Source organism: Ovis aries, chromosome 2 (genome assembly GCF_016772045.2).
Source record: "Ovis aries strain OAR_USU_Benz2616 breed Rambouillet chromosome 2, ARS-UI_Ramb_v3.0, whole genome shotgun sequence".
NCBI classification, from domain to species: Eukaryota; Metazoa; Chordata; class Mammalia; order Artiodactyla; family Bovidae; genus Ovis; species Ovis aries.
Genome location: NC_056055.1, coordinates 15,355,352 through 15,382,708, shown reverse-complemented (window position 1 = coordinate 15,382,708; position 27,357 = coordinate 15,355,352). Strand labels below are relative to the sequence as shown.

The 27,357-nt window shown below is 44.8% G+C and overlaps 1 long non-coding RNA gene across 1 annotated transcript; it reads right to left on the bottom strand.

The window, feature by feature from the left end:
- Nucleotides 1–2,105: 2,105 nt before the first annotated feature.
- LOC132659281 (uncharacterized) lies at nt 2,106–11,889 on the bottom strand. The gene is made up of 3 exons (XR_009599512.1): nt 11,787–11,889; nt 11,497–11,580; nt 2,106–2,444 (listed from the first exon to the last, which is right to left on the bottom strand). It is a non-coding gene; the product is annotated as an uncharacterized LOC132659281 (long non-coding RNA).
- Nucleotides 11,890–27,357: the final 15,468 nt, after the last annotated feature.

Here is a 27,357-nt window from a genome sequence, read left to right as displayed (position 1 = left end):
CTTTCCCCTTTGGCTACCATAAGTTTGTTTTCTATATCTGTGAATCTATTTCTGTTTTGTTAATAAGTTCGCCTATATCATTTGTTTAGATTTCACATATAATTGATATCGTATATTTGCCTTTTTCTGTCTGACTTACTTCACTTAGTATGATAATCTTTAGGTCCATCCATGTTTCCACAAATTGAATTATTTCATATTTTTTATGGCTGAGTATTATTTCTTTGGAAATACATCATTATTTCATTGTATATATATCACATCTTCTTTATCCATTCATTTGTCAGGTCCCTTCTTACTCTTGAACCCGGTCGATTTCATACACTAGGCTATAAGTACACCCAGGGGGCGAGGGCTGTTTGTTACATCCTGTTTCCCCAGGGCCTAGGACAAGGTGTCTGGCACAAAGTGATGGAATAATTTTATTGAACTGATATTGAAGTAATGAAGTCACATTCTCATAGACAGATAATGAAATCGAATTGCATGTTCCAACGAAGGCTCTTCTGAGCAGAGATAGTCAACAGCTGAGGTTTCCCAGGTGGTGCAAGTGGCAAAGGACCTGCCAAAATAAGGGATGCTGGTTCGATCTTGTTAGGACCAAACTGAAGCCAGGACAGGCTCTAAGGGGCAGGCCAGGCCTGAGGTTTAGTCTCTAAAAAAGCTGAGGCACTGGGAACTCCCGCAGGCAGTGTAGCTCGACCAATCAGAAAAAAATCCTCATAGCCCCCCTGCCTGCGCCAGACCTAAGCCAATCCGGATAGGGATGCGAGCTATGCTGTTACAGGAACAAAGAACCGTCTGTATAAAAGCAGATGTGATTCAGAGCTCGGGGCTCTCGTCAAGACTCCACTGCGCCGGATGAGATTTGAGCCCTAGGTCGAGCTAGCAATAAACCCCTTTATGCTTTTGCATTGCTGTGGATGTCTTATTCTCTCAGTCTTGGGGACTCGGACACTGGGCATAACAGATCTCTGGGTTGGAAAGATCCCCTGACCTGGCAACCCACTCCAATATTCATGCCTGGAGAATCTCATGGACAGAGGAGCCTAGCAGGGCTACAGTCCATGGGATCACAAAGAGGTGGACACAACTAAAGCATCTTAGCACGTATGCACAGTTAACAACTTGTTTTTCAGTAACCCCGAGAAAGTCTGCAAGCTCCTGGAACGTGGGTACCTTGTTTAATTTCCATGTGCATGGACCACAGGCTCTTACAGGGGGTTGTGATGGTGGGGTAGGGGATGTACTCAACAAGTGTGTGGTACAGACACAGCCAAGAACTTTCCACCCTCAGCACCTACCTAATCTGGCGTTATTTCTCCATGAGAAGTTTGCCCCCTTTGAAAAAAATAAAAACAACCCTATGTCTGAAGACCATTTAGGCAGGGATCCTACATGAGGACAGGACAGGGCGCCTCTGAAGTCCCTTTGGCTTCACGCTCTCTGCTCTTTCTAGGTCACCCAGACACGTTTGTCTGAATGAAAGCTTGGTGCTCTTCAGGATGTTGTAGCCTATTATATTAGTCACAAGCACTTTTGTGGATAATTAGTAGGAAATGAAAGGATTCAAGGATGATTTGGCTCTTCCAGAAATCCTTAGAAGTTCTTTTGGAGGGAAAAAATAAGTAAGTCTTGCTAAAAACCCTCAAGCCAAGTGGCATTGTTCTTCGTGGAAAATTACTACTTAGAAACAATGCTATGAAATGCGTCATCCTTTTGGGGGCAATGCCATTTGAATGTTCTTGGGCTAAACAAAATCTGGCCAGTGATAGTTTTACCTTTTCTAGGGGCTGGTATAAAGGGATGGAGACATCAGGACCTCTTTCTTCCTGGCAGACGGCATACCAAAACGGTAATAGGAATGAGATTGTCTCCTATTTGAATGGCACTTTACATTTTCACCTGGCTTCCCAGGTGGCACTAGTGGTAAAGAACTTGTGTACCAATGCAGGAGAGACTTAAGAGATGCAGGTTCAATCCCTGGGTGGGGAAGATCCTCTGGAGGAGGGCATGGCAACCCACTTCAGTATCCTTGCCTGGAGAATCCCATGGACAGAGAAGCCTGGCAGGCTAAGGTCCATGGGGTCACAAAGAGTCAGACACGACCGAAGCGACTTAGCACGGCACTACATTTTCATGAACTTCATTCATTTACAGTATTATTTGATCTTCAAAAAACCAGCTTGTAAGGATGGTAAGGCAGGAACTGGGCTGATGAAAGTGGGGAAGGTGGATGATGATGTACTTGGGGTCTCCCAGTTAGAGGGCGACACAAGAGCTCAGGTCTCCCAATTCCTTGGAAGCCCCATTCCCTCTAAGGGAAGGTCCATGAGGAGGGGAAGAGCCCCTCTTCCCAATTTTAATTTCTGTTGCAGCGGTTGATTAAGCCTTCAGAGAGATTCCTTTTGTTTCTGCTCCTAGGAGTCTGTGCGGCTGTTTGCCTAAAACAGACATAAATAAAATAAAGCAAAAACCAAAGGCATACAAAAGCAAACAACATGCTGACCAACCTCGTCAGGCGTGTTGGCTTTGGAGCCGGTGGCATAGAACACAGGACTTCCTCGTTCTTGCCAATTTCCCCCAAAGCACTGCTCATCTCCAGTTTGCCCTGAGCTGGTCATGTGTCACCACTTTCCAATGTAAGTACTTCTGCCCCTTGGGCGGCCATTCACAGATCTGGCTTTGGAGCCCCTTTCTTTTCTGCTCTGCTAACGTTGTCCTTGAAGACACGCCTCTTTCTCTGCCGAGTCTCTTTCTCTCTGCCAGTCCCCCTCTGTCCCTGCTTCACACATAGGCCTGCAGTATCTCCCATCTGACGACTCCTTCTCTTTCCTCCTCCTCCACAGTCCATCTTCTCAACGCTCCAGCATCCTCTTAAACCTGGCTCTATTTACTGATCCCCATCAGGGAAAGTCAAACTCTACGCAGTCTGGCACGGGGACCCTTGGTGACCCAGTCCCAACCAGCCACCTTCACCCCCGTCAGTCACTCACGATGGCCTGGAATGAGTCTTAGGCTCCAGCCACATTCTTTGGGCATGGCCATATTATCTTAACAACTATTTGACTGGAGACGAATTAGTAATCTGTATTACTAATATACCTTTCATTACCTGAACATTATTGATATTCATTTACATAACAAATCGCAGGCCACAGGCATTAGTTTCTGCAAAAATCCACCAATCAATAAAGTGTTAATTGTACTCTTCCACCTTTAAGACTTGGCTCATACGTTTCCAAGCATAGAAATCTCATTAGTCAATTTTCAAGGGTTAATGCACGGGGTGTTACCTCCAAGAAAGCTTCCAATCTCAATTTCTCTAGAAAGCGGGTCTCGCCCACAGTCAACAGTTGGTGCCAGGGCCTTGCTTGTTTGCAATATTGCTCATCTATCTACCTGACTAGGCTGTGAGTTCCCTGTAACTCAGACTAGACCTTGGTCATTCTCATGTTCTCTGCATCTAGTGTAAAATAGGCACTCAAGTTTTCACGGAGGACTTCCCTGGTGGCGAAGTGGGTAAGAATCTGCCTGCCAATGCAGGGGACATGGGTTCGATCCCTGGTCCGGGAAGATCCCACATGCCTTGGAGCAGCTAAGGCCATGAGCCACTGAAACCCATGCACCCAGAGGCCATGCTCTGCAGCAAGAGAGGCCAGCACAATAAAGAATAGCCCCCGCTCGCCCCAGCTAGAGAAAGCTGGAGCACAGCAACCAGGATCCAGCATAGTCAAAATTAACTAATTAATTAATTAAAAAATAGTCTTAAAAAAAAGTTTTCATTGAATTGACTCCAGCACCATGTGAATTATATCTAAATGCCTCAAACATCTCTCTCCTCTTCTCCAGGGCATGGTTATCAAAGGATACTGAAATATCCAGAGCAGTCCAGTTGACACTTATCTACCAGGGTAGCGAGAAGACAAAGCCAAAACAAAAAGGGCTCTGAGCTTGCGGTTCCTGCCCTCTGTGGACCCTCGAATTCTGGGCTCACATAAGAGCCCTGGAATACTGGTAGGAGGAAAAATGGGCTAACTGGAAGGAGCCTCCTAAATACACAAACTGTTGGCAGTGTATCTTTGTAAGAAAGGAAAGAGGTAGGGCTCTGAGTCTAGAAGTCTCTTTCTTGTCCTGTTTTGTCCCTTGGGCAACACTCTGGGCAAGTTTGTTGGCTCCTCTGAGTTTTGGGGTTAATTGTGGCTTTTTCATAGGCTTATTGTGAAGATGGTCCTTAAAAGCCTTGGGCCTTTAAGACATGGAGACACTGAAAATGTGTAAGAGGGAAAATGATAAGTTGGTCCCAAGAAGATCAGACACTTTGAAAGAATATTTACCCAAAAGTAAGAACCTATGTTTTACAAAAGTCTTGTAAATGAATGCTTTCAACAGCTTTGTTTACAGCAGCTCAGAGCTGGCAAGAACCCAAAACTCCATCAACAGAAGGATGGATGAACAACGTATGGTATCTTCATTCAATGGAATACTGCTCAGCAATAAAAAAGAATAAATGACTGACATATAAAATAAGGATTAATCTCAAAAACATGCTGAATGAAAGAAGCTAGGCGAAAAGAAAGCAATACCGTATGATTCCATTTATATAAAATTGAAGATCACAAGTTGAATCTTTGGTGAGAGATATTGGCAATGGTGCCTATGAGGGCAGAGATGGGGAAGAGACATGACGAAATGTTCCAGGCTATTCGTAATGCTCTGAATCTTGATTGATGTCTTTATTTCATGAGTGTTTGCATTGTTAAAAACTCTTCAGGTGGCTCAGGGGTAAAGAACCCACCTGCCAATGCAGGAGACACAGGAGAAGCGAGTTTGATCCCTGGGTCAGGAAGACCCCCTGGAGAAGGAAATGGCAACCCACTCCAGTATCCTTGCTGGGAAATTCCATGGACAGAGGAGCCCCAGGGGCTACAGTCCATGGAATTGGAAAAAGCTGGACACAACTGAGCACACATTCCCTCTCTTTCCTCCTTTAATTGTACACTTAAGATCTGTGCAGTTCCATTATGTAAACATTTGTCAATCAAAAAAAATTGAGAAAAGTTGTGCAGAATCTTTTAAGACTAGACTTGGAAATAAGCTTGCAGTATGGTGAATCCTTGAGCTTGGCAGTCCGTGGGGTCCCAGAGGCAACTTCTAGTAACGTCAAGGGAGATTTCCAAGAGGAGGAGATATTTGGGGATGACTTATGAAAAAATAGGTAGGAATCCACCAGATGGGCCAGGAAGTAGAGTTTATTTCAGGAAGAGGGAAAGGAGAACAATGGCTACAGGTTGGAAAGAGGTGGGAGGATGTGCAGGGGATACTGAGGAATTGCGGGTAACCAAGGGGATGGCAGTTTCAGGTAGCCAACAAGGCAGAGGGATATGCATGGCCAGGTGTCTGGAGACAGAAATTGGAGAGAGTGGTCAGCACCAACGGAGTAGGTGAAATGTTTGGGAATGGATGAGCTGACTCAGAAAGTTAGAACAACATATCCTATGTGGTGTGAAGATGAGTTAGGCTCTTGCTCATACCAACAAGGTGACTTGACGGCTTGGCTGGCTTTGACCTGGTCTCAGCAGCTGAGGGTGGACATGAAGTTGACTTCACATGCAGACTGACGGAAACAGTGATCTTTCTTTCTTTCAGGAGGTGTCCAGGGAAAGCAAATAGAGTGACCTTTCTCTTGAGCTGTGTGATGTTGCCACCTCCAGGGATGGAACTTCAAGCACTGGGTTCTATAGGCTGAGTGCAGCAAGACCATCTCTCAGTTCATGAGTAAAGAAGACCCAGGGAAGGAAGAACATCCTAAGATGACCAGACTCATGTGGCGTTGAGCCTCTTGATGACTGCTGCCTAACTTCTCTATGCCTCAGTGCTTTATTTGTAGACAGATAATTGTACTATTTATAACCATACCACGGGGTTGTTATGAAGATTCAATGAGTTATATTTACAAAGGACCCAGAGTGGCTCTTGGCATATGATGAGATAAATGTTTTTCAAATAAATCTATGTAAATTGTGAAATAAAAGGCAGGGTTGTCAATGAAAAGAGCTATAAAAAGAACTTCCCAAGTGTTCTGGTGGTTTACTGGTAGAAGAAAATTTCCAAAGGAAGATCACATTAATTTTTAAAATAAATCTGTATTTTAGACTTACATGAAAATTGTGAAAATAGTACAGAGAGTTCCTCATCAAAATAACTTTAAGAACACATGCCCAGGGACTTTCCTGGTAGTCCAGGGGCTAAGAATCCGTGCTCCTAATGCAAGGGGCCTGAGTTCAATCTCTCGTCAGGGAACTAGACCCTACATGCCAAAACTAAGAGTTTGCATGCTGCAACAAAGATCAAAGATCCTGCCTGCCATGACTAAGACCTAGTGAGCTAAATAAATAAGCAAAATAAATATGAAAAACACATTTTAAAAAATATGTGCCCAGCACTAGCCATGTACAAAGTGCTAAATTTGGCTCCTGGGTGGGGATGGGGTGGAGGTGAGGAGGGGAAGAAACAGGAGCCATAGAGCAATGGCTCACCTAACACCTGTCAATCAGAGAGAAAAGATGCACTTATGTTCATGTTGTTGCTGTTTAGTCACTAAGTCACGTCCAACTCTTTCGTGACCCCATGGACTGTAGCCCACCAGGCTCCTCTGTCCATGGGATCTCCCAGGCAAGAATAGTGGAGTGGGTTGCCATTTCCTTCTTCATGAGATCTTCCCAGCCCCTGGATTGAACTCACATCTCCTGCACTGGTAGGTAGATTCTTTACCACTGAGCCACTAGGGTTGAATTTATGTTCATACATTTAGCCAATGACTATTGAGAGCCTACTAAGTGGTCAGCACCATGATAGGTACTGAGGATCCGGTAGCGAATTCCTGCACCCAGCAAAGACTGCTGGGCACCTGGTGTGTTCCTGGAACTGTGGCAGGCACCAGGGCCACGACAGTGAAACTTACTGTCCATGCAGGCTTCTATTATAAGAAACAGAAGAGATATGCACGTCAAGCGCTGTGTGAACCTCAAGCAAGGAGGATTGTACCCACCTGGGAGAAGGATGGGGCAGCCTTTGAAAGGTGGAGAGACGGATAATTAGGGAATCTAGCCTCCCTCCAACAAAGGCTTCTGGGAAAGATATGCAGCCTTTAAAAGGCCTGAGACCTTGTACCTGAACCTGATCCCATGGTGACATCACGCTATTGACCAGGGAGTAAAGACATCAAATCAATTTATTTCTCAGCACCTGCATTTCAGACAGAAAGGGTTGAGAGTGAGGGGAGGATGGGAGTATGTGGGAGGAGGAGAATATGAGAGGGAGATTGGGGGTGGTTGGGGGAGGGAGAGAGAGGGAGAAGAGGGAAGGGAAAAGGAAAATTACGTTTTCTCTTCTTTTTAGACAGAAGCAATGTCTGAAGGATTTCTAGAAGCCTGGTCCAGGCCTTTAAACATTTCATGACTCAGATCATCTATGGCTGTTGATTTCCAAGTTCTTCCTACAAGAACACAGGGTCTTGTTCCTTAAAATGACCCAAAGAAGGTTGCAAAACACTCGCATCAGAAACCACTTTATTTTTAGTTACTTTCTCCCCTTCCTCCTGTGAGTAACTTCTTATCAGATGAAGGCCGCACAGAAACCCTGTGACCAGCTGGCCTTGGGTCCCCGGAGGGAGTGGCTGCATGCCACCAGGAGTGGGAGGGGGGCTCCTCCCTGTGACTCTCAAGTCCCCCCACCCCCCACCTTCCATCTCATCTGTTGTTATTCACTTCTCAGATACAATGAACTTTCAGAAGATGAAGAACCTGTCTGGGTCACTTCATCCCAGCACACACCCAACACACAAGAGGTATTCAGATCCTCACAAACGATTGGCTACAAGGATGAGAAAAGCCTCTCGTTACACCAGAATTGTTGTGTGAGCCTCAAAGGATGTCTCTTCTGTAAATACTTTCAAGGGTGCATGTTATCTCAAGACTGGCCGATCATGGAAAAAAGACCCCCAAGGGCTCCGTGCATTTTATCTTGTTCATTGAGATTGCCAGCTCCTACCTGGTGCTCACTATCTCAAGGAGTAGATGCACCATCTTCAACCCTCTTCCCTAAACTTGCTTTTAATTCATTTTCTAAAATGGTACACCTTATCTCAGACACTCAAATTAGCAAACTAACAGAGATTCTTGACTTTTCTCTCTAACTCCTCACATGATTCGTTACCAACTCGGTACATCCTGCCACTTCGGTATTTCTCTAAAATACCTGAGCCCTCCTCATCCAGCTCTGAACAATTCCTGTGCTTCCTGTTGCATTCTTTGACTCCAGTTTTTCAAGCACTCATGCTGGATGGTGCCCTTCTGTGGCTCAGACCCCCTGCAGGTTATGCACGCCTTTCATTCGAGTCTAGAATGGAGAACGCACGGTCTCCTTAACACAGCTCGCTGATTTCTTCAGACCACTTTGCTCCATCCTCCCCAGCCTCCAGACTACTTGTCTGTCATAACAAACTTCTTGTTTCCTGAAAACACCCACCAGCTTCTTTCTTGTTTTGTGCTGGTTGAATCGTCTCAAAGTGCGGGGGAGGAGTGACCTCAGTGGGATTTGGTGAATAACCTCATCATGCCGGTCCTACCACTGCTGCTACAACTGACCAGAAAGAAGCCCCAACTGGGTAAACCCACTACTACTGAAATACCACAAAGGTCATCGCAGCGTGAACTATGTGAGCTTAATACTGTCAGAAATTTTGCATCTCTACTAAAAAAAAAAAAAAAAAAACCACCAAAAACACAAAAAGAAAGATCTACACGTTAGCTTCAGCCCTTACAGATTTACAAAGCTTCATCAATAGAAAGCTAATAAAGGTCAACACCCTGAACTGCACTGAAAAACCACCAGTAAACTCTCTTGGCAATTTCACGTTTCAGATAATTTTTATGACACTGTGATACCTTGGACCTTAAAATATGAATGCTCTCTTCGTCCAGACACCAACTGCCTACATACTGCTTTTCTACAAACTTCCACCACACCCATACATAAGATATAGGAAAAAGGAATCCAAAAAACAACTGTGGATAAGACCGTTTGGCATCTAACATCATCTTTGCAGGATCATCTCAAGCTTGATTGGAAAGGCCCACAATTCCATGACTGACAGGTCTTTAGTAGGACATTTAGCCCAGTTCACTGAACCAGGGATAGGGTTCAACGAGGTCAGGACCCCCTCTGTAAACAATCAAAAAGTTACTGCTTATTAGCCAATTTTATATTCAGTCTGGGATGTTTTTTGATTAAATTGCCTACAAATACCTAGTTCCTTGAATTCTCATTTGAGCTGGTTTTAATATCTTATTAATGAAAGAACTGAAAAACATTTTGGACACTGTTGGGTTTTTTTCCATTTTTAAATTTTATATTGGAGTATAAATAATTTGCAACATGTGTTAGTTTCAGGTGTACAAGTAATGCAGTTACACATAGACATAAATCTACCCTTTCTCTACTATTTTCCCGTATAGGTTATTACAGAGTCTTGAGGAGAGTTCCCTGTGCTATGCAGTAGGTCCTTATTGAGTATTCTATTTATACATTCTTAATTTTTAAAATTTATTCATTTTTAATTGGAGGATGATTGCTCTACAGCATCCTCTTGGTTTCTGCCATACATCAACCTGCTGTAGCCATCAGTATACATACATCCCTTCCCTCTTGAGTCTCCCTTCTACCTCCCACACCGTCCCACCCCTCTAGGTTGGACACCGTTTTTCAAGCCATGTTTTTAGCTTTGTGAAGATTATCCTCTAACAACACTCTTGATGCACATACTCTTGGAAGTGAGAGCGCTGTTACTCTGGCTTTGCCTAGCCCAGCCTTGCCTTGTGTGTCTCCTTTGGTGGAGGCTTCTTGGCCTCCTCAAAACACCTTCTGTTTCACAAGTTCTCCCTGCCTCCTTCACCCTCCCCATCTCCTTCCTTTTAACAGAACTTTGAATATAACTTATTGTAGCGTGAATTAAATTGCACTATTGGGACTTCCCTGGTGGTTCAGTGGTTAAGCCTCTGTGCTCTCAATGGATGGGGCCCAGGTTCTATCCCTGGTCAAGGAACTAGATCCTACACACTGCAGCCAAAAGATTCTGCATGCTGCGACTAAGACCCAGCACAATCAAATAAGTTGTTTTTTTTTTTTAATTGTTCCGTGGGTCCTCCCCCATCAATAGCCACAAGACTGAGAACAGGTGCTGAGTCTGTTTTTTCATCAGATATCCCCTTGAGGGCCTATAGATCCAAAGAGGCATTCAGTGAAGATTTTAGAATGAATGATGGATGAATGAATGGATAGATTAATTGCACAAGACACTTTGAATACCAAGATGAATAAAATCAATTGACTTGTGAAGAGACAAGCTTGTATATGGATAACCAATCCAAAGCTCAGTTGACTATATGCCCATCTTAGCTGTAATTTCAGATTCACACATGTTCCCATTCCTTTTGTCTTGTGTCAGGAAAGCTTTAGGCTCCCATTGTTGTTTAGGTACGTATTTTCCTTTCCATGGGGATGGTTGTTTGATGATTGACTGTTGTTTGAATAAATCTGACTAATCAGTTTTGTCCTGGGGATTTGGAAACATTAAACTATGTTCTTTGGAAAAGGATATAGTATTATTTCAAGTATAGTTATTATTTCAAGCCAAGTGCTGGCCAAATATCATTACTAACCTATCTCATGAGAAACCAGATGTTGCCAAGGTTTACTTCACTTAATTCAAATAATATTCAGCATAACATTATATTTTGTCCAATCTAGGGGGATGGAATTTTAACATTTGTTGTAATGGAATTAGTTCATTGCATTAATTTTTACCTTGAATCTCAGGAAACTTTCTCTGTGTTGCCAGTAGAGGCTCAGGTCCTCACTTTGATTGCAGTTTCCATGTCTTTATGCCCTCTCCTTCTAGCCTGACTTGGAGTCAGTAGGTGGTGGGGACGGTGTTTGATTCATCCCTGATCCCAAGGACCCAACACCTGAGTAGATTTCAGTGAATGAATGAGACAGGCTCGGGGTCAGAGTTCACTGTTACTAAAGGATAGTTTCAGACAAGGATAGCATCATGACTTCCATCCAAGTAGAAAGTAGATACGGGCCAAAGATTTCTTTCATTTCATTAATCAGTGAGGGCACCAAGGAGATTTTACAACCAGTTCAAAGGAGAATCCAGAGAACTGACACCGGTATAGATGAGGAGCATGGCAACAAATGTGCAAATAGAGGCAAGACTAGCTTCTCTCACAGTTCAGAGAGAAGTCAGCTGCACCCCTGTGGACAGAACAGAATTTACGTGTCTATAAACACAAATTAGTTTGCATGGCAATCAATTATCTATGATTTTCAGAGTTGTAAAACAGCTCCCATGAAATCAACCAGAAAACCTGCTTTAAACAATACAGAGTTTCCCATTAAAGCACACATTTTCCCCTGCAGTTGGAATCTCACCTGTGCTGACAGGTCTGGAGGGAAGGGCATTCGGGCAGAGATAACAGCTCCAGTCAAGATCTGGCATCCTGAAGCCTGGTGTTTCTGCAAAGGGAAGGAAGTGCTAAGAAAGAAGAGGGCAGAAGGAGGCAGCAGCCAGATCAGAATAGCTCTGCAAGGCCAAGATACAGAGTACAGATCTAGTCCAAACTTTTAAAATTGTACAACCAGAGACACAGAAAACAAACTTATGGTTACCAAAGGGGAAAGGGAGGGGACAGATAAGTTAGGAATTTAGGATTAACACATACCCATTGGGGCTTCCCAGGTGGCGCAGTGGTAAAGAATCCACCTGCCAATGCAGGAGGAGATGCAAGAGAAATGTGTTCCATCCCTGGGTTGGGAAGATCCCCTGAAACAGGAAATGGAAACTCACTCCAGTATTCTTGCCTGGAAAATTCCATGGACAGTAGCCTGGCAGGGGGGATCGCAGAGTTGGCCACGACTGAGCGACTGACTGACTATTACTGAACTGAAGTCAGCTCTAACTATGCACACATTACTAATTTATAACATAGATAACCAACAAGGACCTACTGTATAGCACAGAGAACTCTAGTTAATATTCTGTGATAACATATAAGGGAAAGGAATCTAAAAAAGAATATACTGTTACCATGGAATCGCTGTGCTGTATGCCTGAAACTAAGGCAACATTATGAATCAACTATACTTTGATTTAAAAGCATTAAATTAAATCAAATAAAAAATATATGACCATAGTTTTAGTATTCTATCCCAATTAATATATATTTATTGGAATAATTTTAAGAGTACAAGTTCAGCCCCTTGTTGGCTGTGTGACCTCAAGTAAGTTACTTAACAGAGCTGTGCCTCAATTTCCCCATCTTTAAAGTGGAGATGATAACCCAGGGTTGCTGTGATGACTGTCTGAGTTCATAGGATAAATTCAAGGGGATTCTGCACATAGTAAGTACTCAATAAATGTTAGCTCAAAATGTAAATTATACTCATGAATAGGAAGGAAAACAAATGAGATATAAAGTATGTGTAAATAAAGTTCTTATGTCTGTCTTTCTGCACTCAGGGCATCAGCCTGACCACCCATGGAGTATGTGAACCCCAATCCAGAGATTATAGACAGGAAGCTTGATAAGATCTGTGGGTTGTTGAGATGGAGGGTGATGAGATGGAGAAGGGGCAGGGCACAGAGACCAGAGAAGGGGCAGTATTTCAGCTGAGGAGAGAGATAGATGGGCTTGAGGTAAGGTACCCCTGTGGGCCATGAAATGAGCTCATTGAGAACAATGGTGGGGGCTCCTGTCTGATAACCTTCAGACAAGAACTCGGCAGGGAGGATAGAAAGAAGACAGGGAGACAACTTCTGGTGTGGGAGGCAGATGGTGCCTCCAACAAGCTTTGAAGTTGAGAAGACAAGCAAGGAATGGGAGGAAATGGTCAGAGCAGGAAGCTTTCTGGGCAGGGCGCTCAGGTACCGTCACCTCCACTGCTTTGAAAGAGACCAGTGGCTCAAGCTGCCGCGCGCTTACATTAGCGTTTCTGACAGCGCCTATGATCAGCCACAGGGTTAACCATTCTTTTTAGGCTCACTCTCCCAAGATAGAGTGCTTGTTGCTTTACAGAGAGTAGTTACTGTATTTAGTCTTCCCAGTAAACCTGTAGGAGTTATTATCCTTCATTTTACAGATGAAGAAGCTGAGGCTTACGGGGGTTAACTGGCTTGAACTGTGAAACGACAAGCGCAGTGTAAGCACCTTGCTACATGATCCCAAGGAGCATGTACTCTTTTTGTGTGTGTGTGTCCATTGTCTCCTGCTAAAGCTGAGAAAGCTGTGTACCCTGTTTATATTCTGGCTACCTTAGTTCTCAATGTCCTTTCCAGAAAGAGCTTTCCCCCAAACTCTGGGGGTACCCGTCTGAAGAGCAAGACATCCTAGCATCTATTTGTGAAATAGGAGGGAAGGGGGCAGGGGCCTGACCTTTAAAAGAATGACAGTCCATTGAAGATATGACAAAAACTGATGAGAAGCGATTAGGTACAAGAGGGCAGAAGAGTCGGCTTCCAGGGGCCTTGAGCCTCAGCATCTGCTCGCTGGAACACATCAGCTAAATGACACCCCTCCAGGCGCCAAGACACCTCCTCAGTTCAGCTCAGTCACTCAGTCGTGTCCAACTCTTTGCAAACCCATGGACTGCAGCGTGCCAGGCTTCCCTGTTCACCACCAACCCCCAGAGCTTGCTCAAATTCATGTCCATCGGATTGGTGATATCATCCAACCATCTCATCCTCTGTCGTCCCCTTCTCCTCCTGCCTTCAATCTTAGGTTGACCATAAAAGGTCAAAAGGGCAGTGGTCCTAGAAATCTCCACTCCTTCCCTAAATAGTCAGAATAATCCTTCCTCTTATTAGCCTATGATGTTACCCAGCCCATACAAAGTTGTTGTTTAGTCACCAAGTCACATACAACTCTTGTGACCCCATGGGCCATAGCCTGCCAAACTCCCTGTACCCATGGGATATTCCAGGCAAGAATATTGGGATAGGTTGCCATTTCCTCCTCCGGGGATCTTCTTGATCCAAGGATCAAACCCATGTCTCTTGCACTGGCAGGCGGATTCTTTACCGCTGAGTCACCAGGGAAGCCCACATTTCAGGCTGCTCTCACGTTTATAGACAGACTGCATTCTGTCTATGGAATGTCTATGGAACTCCCTAAGTAAATCCACTTCTTACCTATCACTTTGCCTCCTGCTCAATTCCTTCTGCACTGAGACATAAAGAACTTGAGCTTGGCTCAGTCCTGGGGCCAGGTGTGCGATTTTAATTAAAAGACAGTGGGTTTGATTCTCGCTCCCCTCTGCTGCAGCAGGGGCCCCAATAAAGCCTTGCCTGAAAAAAAAAAAAAAGACAGTGGGTTCAATTCCCAATCTGAATTTCAATCCCTGGGTTCAAATCCCATCTGAGGTATATGGTTTCACTTGCTTGAAAATTCTTCCCAGTGCATCTCTTCCCCACTCAGGAATCAGACAGGGTGGGGAGAAGCCTCATGGGGCTCCAGAGACCTAGCAAACACCCCCTAAAAAGGCATGATCTATGCAAGCAAAGGTAGAACAAGTCAGGGAGGGACTAGGAGAACCCAATCTTCTAAGAAGATTCAAGCTTCAGAAGGATCAGCCCCTAGAAAGCCACCTTTGCCAGTCCTGTCCCCTGCCCCTCCTCACCACACCCCCCATCAACCCCCAGCCCCAGGAAACTCAGGTCTTTGCAAAAGAGGCAAATCATTTGTTTCTAGGTACCTGTACTGGGCTTCTCAGGCAGCAGAGTGGTAAAGAATCTGCCTGCCAATGCAGGAGACACAGGAGACATGGGTTCGATCCCTGGGCTGGGATGATCCTCTGGAGGAAGAAGTGGCAACCCACTCCAGTATTCTTGCAGGGGAAATCTCATGGACAGGAGCCTGGTGGGCTACATTTCATGGGGTCACAAAGAGTCAGACATGACTGAACACACACACACACACGCATCTGTACTGGGAAAGCCCTTTGTTTACCCTGCCCTCCATTCTGTCTCCATTCACTGTAAAATCTTAGTGCTAGAGAAAGAACTAGACAAAGCCTATGCTGAAAACAGAGAAGTCACAGATACATATGGTACATAACTTTAAAATATGCTTGACAACTGAAAACTCCTTATGCATACTTAAATTTGGTGATCCAAAGGTGAGTGAGAGGCATCTCTGGGAGCTGCTTTCAAGAGGAGGTCAAAATGATTTATAAAGTGAGTGCCTCACCTTTCTATAACCTTAACAGTTTGCAGAGCAATTTCCCACCCAGTCTTGGTAAATGAATATTTAACATGTGAAAAGCCTGTGTAAATGGTGCCTCTAAAAACTCTTAAGTTCTTCCTTATGGGAAGACTTCTGTTTGAGCTTCTTTGTAAAAGAAGGTTTGTTAAATGAATGAATGAATGAAAGACAAAGTGAGTTTCCACCCCCCCCCCCCCGCCGCCCCCTCAGCCCCTCAGTCCCCCGCTTTCAGTATCAAAGGTAGTTTAAACCAAGCCCTTGACTGAGTCAACTCGAACTCCTGGAATCACTCATAAAAAGGAACATCTGCCAGGATCAGATAGGAATTAGTTCTGTTGAAACTGTTTCATTAAAACATGGGATGTGCTGTGAGGGCTGTGCCTACTCATCAAGTCATATTCTGGATCTTGACGATGGCTCTAAGGAGCACCCCCCTTTGTGAGGTTGTGCAGAATCCAGTTGTGTGGAAGGTAAAGCTCTTTCACATCCTTGTCTCACACGGGACAGATCAGTCTCTCGGCAGCTGTTTTGGTAAAGACTTTGAGTGTTGAGCTCAGAGATGACACCGAGGTTCTCAAAGACTCACCAGCCTTTGTCCACAGACAAGCAGATGGGCAGTCCCTACACCTTGGCTGGAGCAGCTTCTCTTTAAAAGGGGATATTGTTCTTTCTGTTCTCTAAAGAGGCAGCTCAGGCTCCTTGAGGTTACAGAGAAATCAGCTTCCCAATTTAGGGGAAACTGGAGCAGAGAAGATCTCACCAAGTTTCTAATACTTGGATTTTTTCATAGAGTTCTCCTCCCCCCCGCCCCCCCCCCGCCCAACACCCACCCCCAAGCACGTGGCATTCTAGCAAGTTCAAAATGTCTTAAATTCAGACTAATCGTTCATTTGAAACAGAACAACAACAAAAAGTAATAAAGCAACTAAATCTGAGTGTTGCAAACTCTTTTAGCAAATAATTGTGAAATAGCGTTGACTTGGCCAGTTCCTGTTTTCATTTTCCATAAATCTATTCTGGTATCATTTTATTCCCTTGAAGTAGATGTAGCAAGTTCTCAGTGATACCAAATAAAACAACAAGAGGATAATCAACACGCCCCTCCCCCACTATATATTAAACAACAACAGACAAAACAGCAATGGCCACAAATCTTTGTTTCTACATTCAACTTAGAAATATGCCCTTTTCAGGGAAAATCAAACATGCTTTAGAGAAATTTCCAGAATGACTTGAAAATGTCCCCAAACCAATATTAACGCATCTGTAGTGAGTGATTAAGCACAGAGACTACGCACTGGAGCAACTTGTGTGAAATGCCAAGGGTCTAGTGACTTAGAGTTTCTGAAGCACTTAGGGGGTGGGGGCAGCCTGGTCGGGTGGGCCCTCGTGGCTTCAACCAGGACTCTCCCTTGGTGTGCCACCCATCAGTTGTGTGCCCTCGGGTCAGTGAGGGCTTCTCTGAATCTGCAGAGACTCATCTATGGGGGTAGGGGGGACAATGATTGTGATCTCCAAAGCGTTGTTCAGAATTCCCAAGTGTGGGGAGGGACTTCTGCATAGTAGGAGCTCAGAAAACAGTGGCTGTCATTGTTGCCAAGGGGGAGAGAGAAAGGATGCAGAAAAAGAAATCGAAGCTGTGTTTAGGTGAGGTGTGAGGCAGGAGAGGTTTAAAAACATGAGGGAAATCCTATCAGAAGAAGATTGCTATGTAAGCAAAATGCCCCGTTATCTGAGTGAGGCTTTCGGGATAAAACTCTGACACCCAAATTCTTTCCGTGTGCTACTAATGGCACCATAGAGCACAACAAATGGAAGGCATTTACCTTTCACCAGCTCTCCCCTGCGCTGGCTTTTGATGGGGCAGTCAGTTCAGGCACCAGAGCCAACTGCAGGCACCCAGGCTGGCTGGCGGGAGCCAATTTGTAGCCTCCTCTTGGCCTGTTGCTTCTCTACTGCTGGCCCACCTCCCTAGCCTCTCGCAGTCCTCCTTGGGCACCTTTCTTAAATGGAAGGCACCCGGTGATGGCTGTTTGGAGGGGAGAAATGGGTTTCTGATTTGGCACTGGTTTTGCAGTACTGAAATGAGAAGGGGTTCAAAATATCACTCTGGGGTCATTTACCCTATCTGCCCTGAAGGTCTCCACTGGCCTGGCAAGGAGCAGGCCGGGTGAGCATCTGGTGTCAAGAAGAGACAGCGTGGGCTGGAACCCTGCCTGCATCCCAGGGGATTCCCTTGCAGTGCTCTGAACAAACCCAGAAGACAAAGTCTCAGAGCTGGCCAGGATCACAAAATGAGAATCGTGCACTTTGGGATCTTCCTCTCAAAGCCAGATCCCAGGGTTCTGCCCGCTCATGACACCCCGAGGATCGAGCTCATCTCCCGCACACCCTTGCAGTTCCTTGTTCTGTGCTGTGGTCAGCAGGCTCCCGCTCATCTGCCCCGGGGAAGGCTGTCCCATTCATTGTGACAGTCCCTGGCTGACACTGCATCTGGCATGTGTTCCTAGGATGGATGACTTGAAACGAATTTTGTATTCTGGCTTACAGCATTTTTTAGTCCCAGGACTTCGGGTCCTCAATAACCTTTGAAAGTCCTCATTATGCTCTGTCTAGAGGACCATAGAAGTTTGTATCATAAAAGGTTCAGCTTTTGGGTTAGTCCACCTATGAAGACATCGCAGGTTGGGAGTTCTGAGAAATCTAGTCTAGCCCCTTTGAGTTACGGTAAAGGCGTGAACACCTGGAAAGCGACAAGAACTTATTTACATACACTCAAGGAGATGGCAGAATCGCAAGTGATCCTAAACAGCCTGTTTAATTTGACCAAGGCTCCCCACGCCCCAGGAGGCAGTATGGTATTAGGAATATAGGCTCTAGCAACCAAGCTGCTGGGCTCAAATCTTGGCTTTACCACTTATTAGCTGAGTGACCTTGGGCAAGGTTACTTGCCCAAGTCATTAAATCTTCCTGTGCCTCCGTTTCCTTCTCTGTAAAATGGGGATAACACTAGTTCCTACCTCTCTAACTTCTTGGAGGGTTAAATAAAATAATATTTTTACACAATTAGAGTGGTGCCTGCCACATAGGAAGCACTGCCTAAACATTTATTGAAATTATTATTAATAGATTCCATAAGGTCTGAATAACCTAAAAATCCCAGTTCAATAAACATTTTCAGGTTTTGCTCTATGCCAGGAGCAGCATGTAGATGGGAGATTCCAAACGAACAAGTCATGGAGTTGGCCCCCAAGCTGCTTGCAAAATCCTTTTAATGGGAACATCATGAAGAAATGACCCTGCCTTGGGCTCAGAGAGGAGCAGACCCCTATAAAGGCCAAGGGCAGACATCCAAGCTGTAGCTGCCCACAGTATACAGATGGGAAGGTGGAAGGCCTCTCATGAGAAATAGTGATTGCTACCTGCAATCCACTGTGTTTTCCAACATTGGTGGCGACTATACATTCCATTCCACACGCTCGTCTAGAGCCTTGCCACTTCCCCATCAAGAGATGGAGTCTAGGGACGTCTCTGGCAGTTCGGTAGCTAAGACTCTGTGTTCCCAGTGCAGGGGGCCAGGGTTCGATTCCTAGTCAGGGAGCTAGATCCTACAAGCTGCAATGAAGTGTTCTTATGCTGCAACTAAAGATCCAGCATGCTGGAATGAAGACTGAAGATCCTGTGTGCCACAGCTAAGACCAGATGCAGGCAAGACTCATTAAAAAAAAGACAGAGGTGGAGTCTAATCACCCTCCTCTTGAATCTGGGCAGGGCTCCCAACTTGCTCAGAAGGAATGGAATGCTGCAGAAGTGATCTGAGTAATTGCTGAAGGCCAGGTCATCAAAGGTTGGGGCTGGGAAGGAAGGTAGGCCCCCACCTTTGCTGCTGGACAGTTTGCTTTTGGAGTCCTGAGCTGACATTTAAGAAACCCAAGGCTTCCACACTGTGGGGAAGCGCAGGTCACAGGAGAGGACGCGTGCAGGTTCTCTGACCGACCCCTGCTGAGACCCTTGCTGACAGTCAGACGTGTGGACGCAGACGCTTGCCGGTGATCCTAGTCTCTAGCTGCTAAGTCAGCCCCAGCCTTTGCGTTTTTCCAGCTGAATCTTCAGATATTGGGAAACAGGTTCAAGTCTGTTCCCTTTCCAAATCCCCAACCCACAGAATCTGTGCATAAACAAAAATGGCCATTTTAAGGCCGCTAAGTGCTGGAATACTTTGTTACACAGCAGCAGTAAACATTGCCCTCAAACCTTCTGCCAGGGCTCATTCTTTTAAGACTGTCAGCAACAGGCCCTTCTTTCTCCAGAGATCTTAAGGAAAGAAAGTGTGTGCATGGCACAGTTAATAAGATTTGTTTTTTCATGAGCCTAGATTCACAGGGATCAAAGATGTTGCACCTAGAAAAGTTTCCAGGACTGTCACATGTAGGTAAGAAAAACTGTTCTTTTCTTCCTTCTAGGTTTTTTTGCTTATCTAAGAACTAAACCAACATAGCACAGGAGAAAAAAATTAACTTCATATGTACAGGAGTCTGGGCGACTCAAAGAAGTGACCAAAAGCAGGCAGCTTTTAGACAAAGAAATAATACATTTGTGAAGAGTTAACAAGACCAAGGGGTTTGGGTTTGGGACACTAAATTAGTGATGTAACAAGGGTTGTTTATACAGCTTTCTCCACCCTAAGTTTCCTGTCTCTGATGAGAAGGCTGTCTCTCTTCTTCCCTGGACAGGGAAAGTACCTTTTACATGGAAGCTTTATTCCGTGCTTTAAGGAGGATGAAGAAGGGTCAGAGTGTCCTTGCACCAGCTGTCTCTTAAGTAGATTTAATTCAAAATAATCAATATGCCAGCGTGACACACTCTGCTTTCCCTGACATGCTTGCCAACCTAAGGGAGTCATTGCCAGCACCACCAGCCAAGAGGGCAGAACAAGGCAGTGGAGGCTCTCTAACTTGCCCTCACAGCTCTTCTGCTGAGCAGGCGTGGATCACAGTGGCTCCTGAAGATGAAAATGCCAAGTGAATACTGGAGCAACATTAAATTCACCCGGGGGGATGGAATTTCCCATAAAGAGAGAGAGGAACTCTTCATTCAATTGGCAAGAGGTTTCCATAGTTTCTAGCCCCTGTTATTTATTTATTGTCTGCTGCTTGTCCAGATCCTTATATTTAATGTCTATTAATTTGTTCAGTCCTCATGCCAGGGTGGGAAGTCATTTGGCAATCTCGTTTTAGAGATGAGGAAACTGAGGCTCAAAGACTAACCCAAGAGCATGTGTATCTAATCAATGGTGATGCTCAGACTTAAACCTTCTAGTTCCAAATTCAGGTCTCCGGTTACCATACTCTGGAAAGAATCCCCATTCTGGAGCAAAAAATTAAACAACTTAAAAATTGTATTTGTTTGAAGGTTGTCAGGTTAAATGCTTGTTAAAGGTGTGATGTTTCTCACTGTTTTCAGGCCATTCCAAGGTACTAGGATTCTGCAGGTCACTTGTATAAAGAAGTTAGTTTTCTGCTCTGAGTGTTGGTTTTGTGTGTATATGAGAAGAAATCAGTGGTAGTTAGAAGTATTTGCTTCTATCCATGGTCTGTATAGTCAAACCTATGGTTTTCCCAGTAGTCATGTATGGATGTGAGAGTTCGACCATAAAGAAGGCTGAGAGCTGAAGCATTGATGCTTTCTAACTATGGTGCTGCAGAAGACTCTTGAGAGTCCCTTGGATAGCAAGGAGATCAAACCAGTTAATCCTAAAAGAAATCAGCCCTGAATATTCATTGGAAGGTCTGATGCAAAAGCTGAAATTTCAATACTTTGGCCACCTCATGCGAAGAACTGACTAGCTGGAAAAGACCCTGATGCTGGGAAAGATTGAGGGCAAGAGGAGAAGGGGTGTCAGAGAATGAAATGGCTGGATGGCATCACCGATTCAATGGACATGAATTTGAGCAAACTCTGGGAGATAGTGAAGGACAGGGAAGCCTGGCATGCTGCAGTCCATGGGGTTGCAAAGAGTCAGACATGACTGGACAGATGATCAACAGCAACATGGTGCAAATACTCCTGCCAGGATTGATTACAAGCCACCAAGTTGACATCATTGACCATGGAGATGAGAACTGATGCGCACCTTCTGCTCTTGTGAGAGCAGCTCCAGCCATGGATGGAACCAACGTAACGACAGGCTTTTTTTAACTTTTCCCAAGGCAATCAAACACCTTCCACTCAAAAATTTCAAGTTGTCAAAGACAGAGAGCAATACAATGTTGCTGTTCCTCAAGTCAGCAGGACAGGGTCTATTTCTGAAGACCTTTTCTATAAACGGGGGCCCTCCTGGGTAGTGAGCAACCCTCAGCTCCAGATAACTCCTTGTATCTTTCACTGGTGGCCCAGCCCCAATGACGCAGGCATTGAGTGCTGATGCCTTAATATGGCATGACCATCCTGCTCACAGTAGGGTCAGCCACGCAGGACTGGTGTTCATGGGGTCCCCTTGGCTTCCACCTTCCTGAGACTGTGGATAAAAAAAATGACAGGAAGAATGGGTGCCCAGTGTCCATCATGACTCTCTCAAAGGTGCGGGAATGCCCACTCCTCTCTCTTCACCCTGGATGTCTGGCAGCATGAGCTTCTATTCCTATGGGATTTTGGATGGTGTGAGATCAGTGGGGGCCACCAGAGGGAGATCTAGTTGGAGATAGAGATCTGAGAGGTCTCCTGATGGACAGGGGGCAGCTGACAGCAGGTAAGCTCCCCAGGGTAAGGATGGATGCCTGGGGGAATTTGTCCACATTCTCCAGGAGTCAGCGGCTGGTACAGAGCAGGCAGAGGCCATTAACTTGAATGTAGAAGTCTTTAATCTGGCTCCTGCCCTCTCTTTCCCAATCTCCACTCACTTCTAAGACAAACTGAATTCTCTGCAACCCCTTGAAACACCCAGGCTTCTAGTACTTCGTATTTATTCTCTTTCGACAAACCTACCATCCCTCTCTCTGTTTCACCCATGTAACCTCTGCTGGGCATGGGAGACCCATCTAGGCTTCACCTTCCAAAGAGTCCTTTTCTAGTCCTGGCTTCTTACCTCAACACACACACACACATACACACATGCACACACGCACGGAGCTGCCAAGACCAGGAAAGGCCTTTCAGCCTCTCAACCCCCGTTTCCTCATCTGTAGAATGAGGGGGTGGATAAGCGCTTAGGCGATTCTAGTGTTCTGGAGAAATCCATGCCCCGAGCCTGCACCCACACTGGGGCCAGGCAACCACACAGCCTCCCCATTCTGTTCCAAGGAGAAGTGCCTCAGCTCAGAACAATTTATTTGCAGGCACTTACAACGCAGGCTTGCCTATGGTGGCTGCAATTCCATGCTGACACTTTCAATAGAGCTGGCTTAATGGAGAAAAATGACTCTATTTCCTAAACAAGACAGACTTTGGTAGGAGTTGGGGTGGGTGGTGAGGGAACTCCTATTTATATGTCATGTTTCTCTAATTGAGGAATTTAAGCATCCTTTTGGCCTTGCTTTCCATTTCCTACCCATCACATTAATAAATACTATCGAAAGGACTAGAATCTTCTGAGAAAAACAAATCAAAATGACACTTTTGCAGTCCTTTCGGCTAGAAACATGGGATGACCAGTGTAGGCATCTCATGAAATTCCATCCAGTTAAAACCGTGGTTATTAGGCAATTAATACTTAGTTTTGGTTCTGCTTACTCTCTGGAAATGCTATTTTCCAAAAGCATAAATGTGACAGGAAATTTCTTCACTCCGTTTATCCCTAAGTAGTTTAAATATTATTTCATAATTGCAACTGGGCTTTTTCCTTCTTGTGCAGGCAGGCTATGGCTGGTCTTCTTATCTGAAGTTTGGGTGTGATCATATGTTTATTTCCAGGGTGACAGAGAAGAGAAAGCAAGTTCATGGATGGGAAGAACTCTTTCTAAACTTCCAAACATGCATGCAGGGAGGCACCATGGCCAAGGCCATCCTGGACAGGCTTCTAGCTCTAGGAGGTCAAGTGCCCTTTGACATTTGACGGGAGAATGAAGAGACACTCAGACAGGAGTGTGGGGTGGAATGAGGTCCCCTCTTAGGACAGTTGGAGAATCTGAAATGGAAATGCTTACACAAGACCAAGGCTTCTCCATGTTCTCTTTTTCTCCTTTGCTTTCACAATGTTTTCTCAGGAGTGCCCCTTTACCGTCTGCTAGAAGAGTGATATTTCTGTGAATCCGGTTCCTCAACCTCAAAATTCGAAGAATTTGCAAGCAGTCATCTCACGTGGCCCTGCCTCCAAGTTTCCTCGTGAACTCTCCCGTCACATGTCTACAAGTATGTCTAAAAGAGCAGATCTGTGTGGTGCACTGGAAAATACTGAGGCCATTGGAATTGTATTTTTTCTTACCTTTGAATGTAAATGCACCCTGAGAAAAACACTCAGGGACTCCTCATATGTAAGGGAGGGCTTTGTAAGAGATGTAAGCTGCGGGGAGCCAGGCAGAGAACTTTCAGTAGAGGCTTCTAGATGAATCTCTTTTTATTCTCAGTCTGATCAAGTCCTGGCTAACTGACCTACGGAGGAGAAACAATTTCACCCCATTGATACCTCCTCCCATGGGTAGTCCCAGACCACCCCAGCCCCACTGCTTCTGCTGCCAAATGAGATACAATCCTTTATGGTTTTCTCATTTGTACTAGAAATTCACGCCAGAGAAGGTACTCTGACCATGAAACGTTCCCTGTGGAAAAAACATGCCCACTGGGGTATGGCAGAAAAGGGCCGATTTAATTATTCAGAGCATCCGAGAGACAGGTGATTCAAAATATCCATCTGTTTAACTGCGTTTCAACAAATATTTTAATCTGACTCGCATCAAGAATTCACTGCTATGAGATCATGTGTTTATAGATCGGTTACTTTCTACAGGCATTAGGAAGGGAGAATAGAGAGTGGATTAAAGCCTCAACTCCCTGGTAGAAATATAAATCTGATATCTGAAGAGTGTTGTAAAAATTGTTCTCCACATGTCCATCATTTTCATGTTCTCCCAACCTTTTGTGTTTTTGTGGAAACCAAAGCACACAGGAGATTTGACCAATCTGAGGATACGCAAATTCTTTATCACCCTGGGCCAAGGCGACGCTCCTGGGTTCTCGCTTCTCAGGAGCTCCCTAAGGTGGTGTTCCTAGGAAGCAAGGGCCTAGAATCTAGAATGCTTAGGGATGACAGATGGTGACTGGAAATGAGGAAGGATAAAGTCCAAGAGATCTCCACCTGGGATGGGATGGAAAGCACATGGCCAGACAGTAGTCTGGGAAGGGAAGGTACAAGCATAGCATCACCAGGCGTGGCTCTGGGCAAAGCCCCCCTTGGCAGACCAGTCAGAGTGTGGCCTTCTTCAGGGCCCCAGTCTTGTGTTATATATATACCAGATGTTCTTAGTACATCCAAATGTCTTCCTAGAAACCAAGAACTTAGGGCAAACTCTCCGAGACACCAGAGGGTCAAAGGGTTGTAGCAGCTGAGCTTCCAGTCAGGGAATGTGATCCTGGCTGACCAGAAAGACCTAAGAGCCTTCGTAACTTTAGCTTCTGTTTCCCTGGCCAGCCTTCCTGGACACTGCGGTTGTAATCTGTTCAACACTTTAGAATCCATTAAGAGCCATCATAGGCCTGCCAGAACCTATCCCTAAGTTCTCAGGAGTAATAGTAAAAAATGGTAAATGAATGGATTGACAAGTTGATAAAAATAGGGCTAATGAAGAGTCCATCCAATTTTCTACTAATTCTCCTTTCATTGACATAAAAGCAAACACCTGAATGAACTCTTCCTGGTACACTGCCTTCCAGTATCCGATGCACCTACTTAAATGTTACAGTATCTGATATGCGTGCTTGCTAAGTGGCTTCAGTAGTGGCCAACTCTTTGAGACCCCATGAACTGAAGCCCACCAGGCCCCTCTGTCCATGAGATTCTCCAGGCAGGAATGCTGGAGTCGGTTGCCATTTCCTTCTCCAGAGGATCTTCCCCACCCAAGGATCAAAACTGCGTCTCTTACGTCTCCTGCATTGGAGGCAGGTTCTGTAATTACCGCTAGTACCAGCTCGGAAGCCTCCACAGCATCTGATGTACTTACATAAATGTTAGTGCAGGCTATGCCATCTTGGTATTAGTAAGTGTTATTTTCTCTACTTGAGTGATGAGGGAACTGAGACTCAGTGAAGTCAGTGTCTGACCCCAGCACAGTGGTGGTGATTTTGAATCCGAAGCCTGTGCTCGTTTCATCACACTAGAGGTCATCTCATGGTGCTTGATGGAAGCCAAGAAAATCCACAAATGCCATTTTGGGATGTTTTGGCAGAGAAAAGGAGGTGCATAAAGGCCATCACCCTAACCCTGATTCAAGCATAGAAGTTTTAAATTTTTAATTTATATATTTTGGCCATTTTTCACAGCATGTGGGATCTTAGTTCTCTGACCAGGGATCAAACCCACACCCCCTGCTCTGGAAGCACAGAGTCTTAACCACTGGACCGACAGGGGAGTCTCAAGCATAGCGGTTTCAGTGTCACTTTATTTTATATACTGGATTTCATGTGCAATTTCATTTGAATCTAAAGTTCTGGGCATATGAATGTGCTGAAGTTCATAATTCTCCAGTTTTTAGTGTAACATTGCCAAGTGAATAAGAGAGCCTTAGATAAAGCTTAGATAAGGCTCCTGAGAGCCTTAGATAAATCATTTTTATATTCACTTGATCCTGGAGTGGTTGGAACTTTGGGTGATCTTTGCAGACATCCCTATGGTAACTCGAGCCTCTGTCATTTGTGGGCACTGAGCCGGGGTTTGTGCTGTGGTTGTAACACTGAATCTCTGTGTGACCTTGAGCAAGTCACTTCCTCTCTCTGACCTCAGTTTTCTTATCTGTAAAATGAGGACATTGAACTTGATCAGCTTCCAGGACTGATGTTGCTGGAAAAGATATTGTAGGAGGCACAGAGAACGCTTCAGTCTTCCAAAATAAAGTACCCATGCTTACTGACTGGTGGCTTGGCAGTAAGGGTCCAGATTTAGGAAGGAAAAATACAGGCTACTCAGTTCAATTTGAATTTCACATATATAACAAGTATTATGATTTTTTTTGTATAAGTATATTCCATGCGGTATTTGGGATATCATACTCAAAAAAGTATTTGTTGTATATTTGTTTTTTGTTGTTTATTTGTTGTATCTGCTTTTTGGTCAGTGATTGCATGGGGCTGGAAAAGTGTTTATCTGAATGCCTGGTATTTTATTGGGCAACTCTCCCTCAGAAGTACATTGTCCTCTCTGTTCCTTTAGCAAAAAACTGAACCAAATGAACAACAACAGAAAAAACCTGATTAACATTTTGGTATTATTATCTTGATGAAATCCTCCTTTTTTGACGTTTCAACTTGTGACATCATAGCACCCAAAATATTCAATGCAAAAGGTAAAAACAATACTAGTTCCAGCTTTTCTGTTAATTTCACATTTATTTGTGTTTAAAGAACACAATTCTGTCCTTGTATATCACATTCTGTGTTTGCCTTAGGGAGATTTTTTCTCCCCAGATTTGGTGATCGAACAAATAGCTCTTGTCTGAAATAAGCCTCTCTTCTTCCCGCCCTGAACACGGCCAAAACCCACAGTGTCATCGCAAGGAATTCTGTTGGCTGTCTGACTTTGCTTCAAACCTTATTATTTGTGTTTTAATACATACACACACACAATCCAAACTTGCGCTTTTTGCTTTTTGGCCAGTGATTGCATGTGGCTGGCGGTTTGGCGATTGTGAAATAGTCTTGAAATATCAGTGAGGAAAGCGTTCCTCCTGCATTTGTGGCCCAACTCTCTGCGGGAACTTCAGGTTTCTCTCTGCCTCCTGGGGTAGGAAGAAGCACCAACTTGGGGCAGCCCTGGGCCAGGGAAGCAAACAGGCTGGCAAGACTGAGCTCTCTGCATTCATTTGTACATGTGCTCCTGACATTTTTTCGA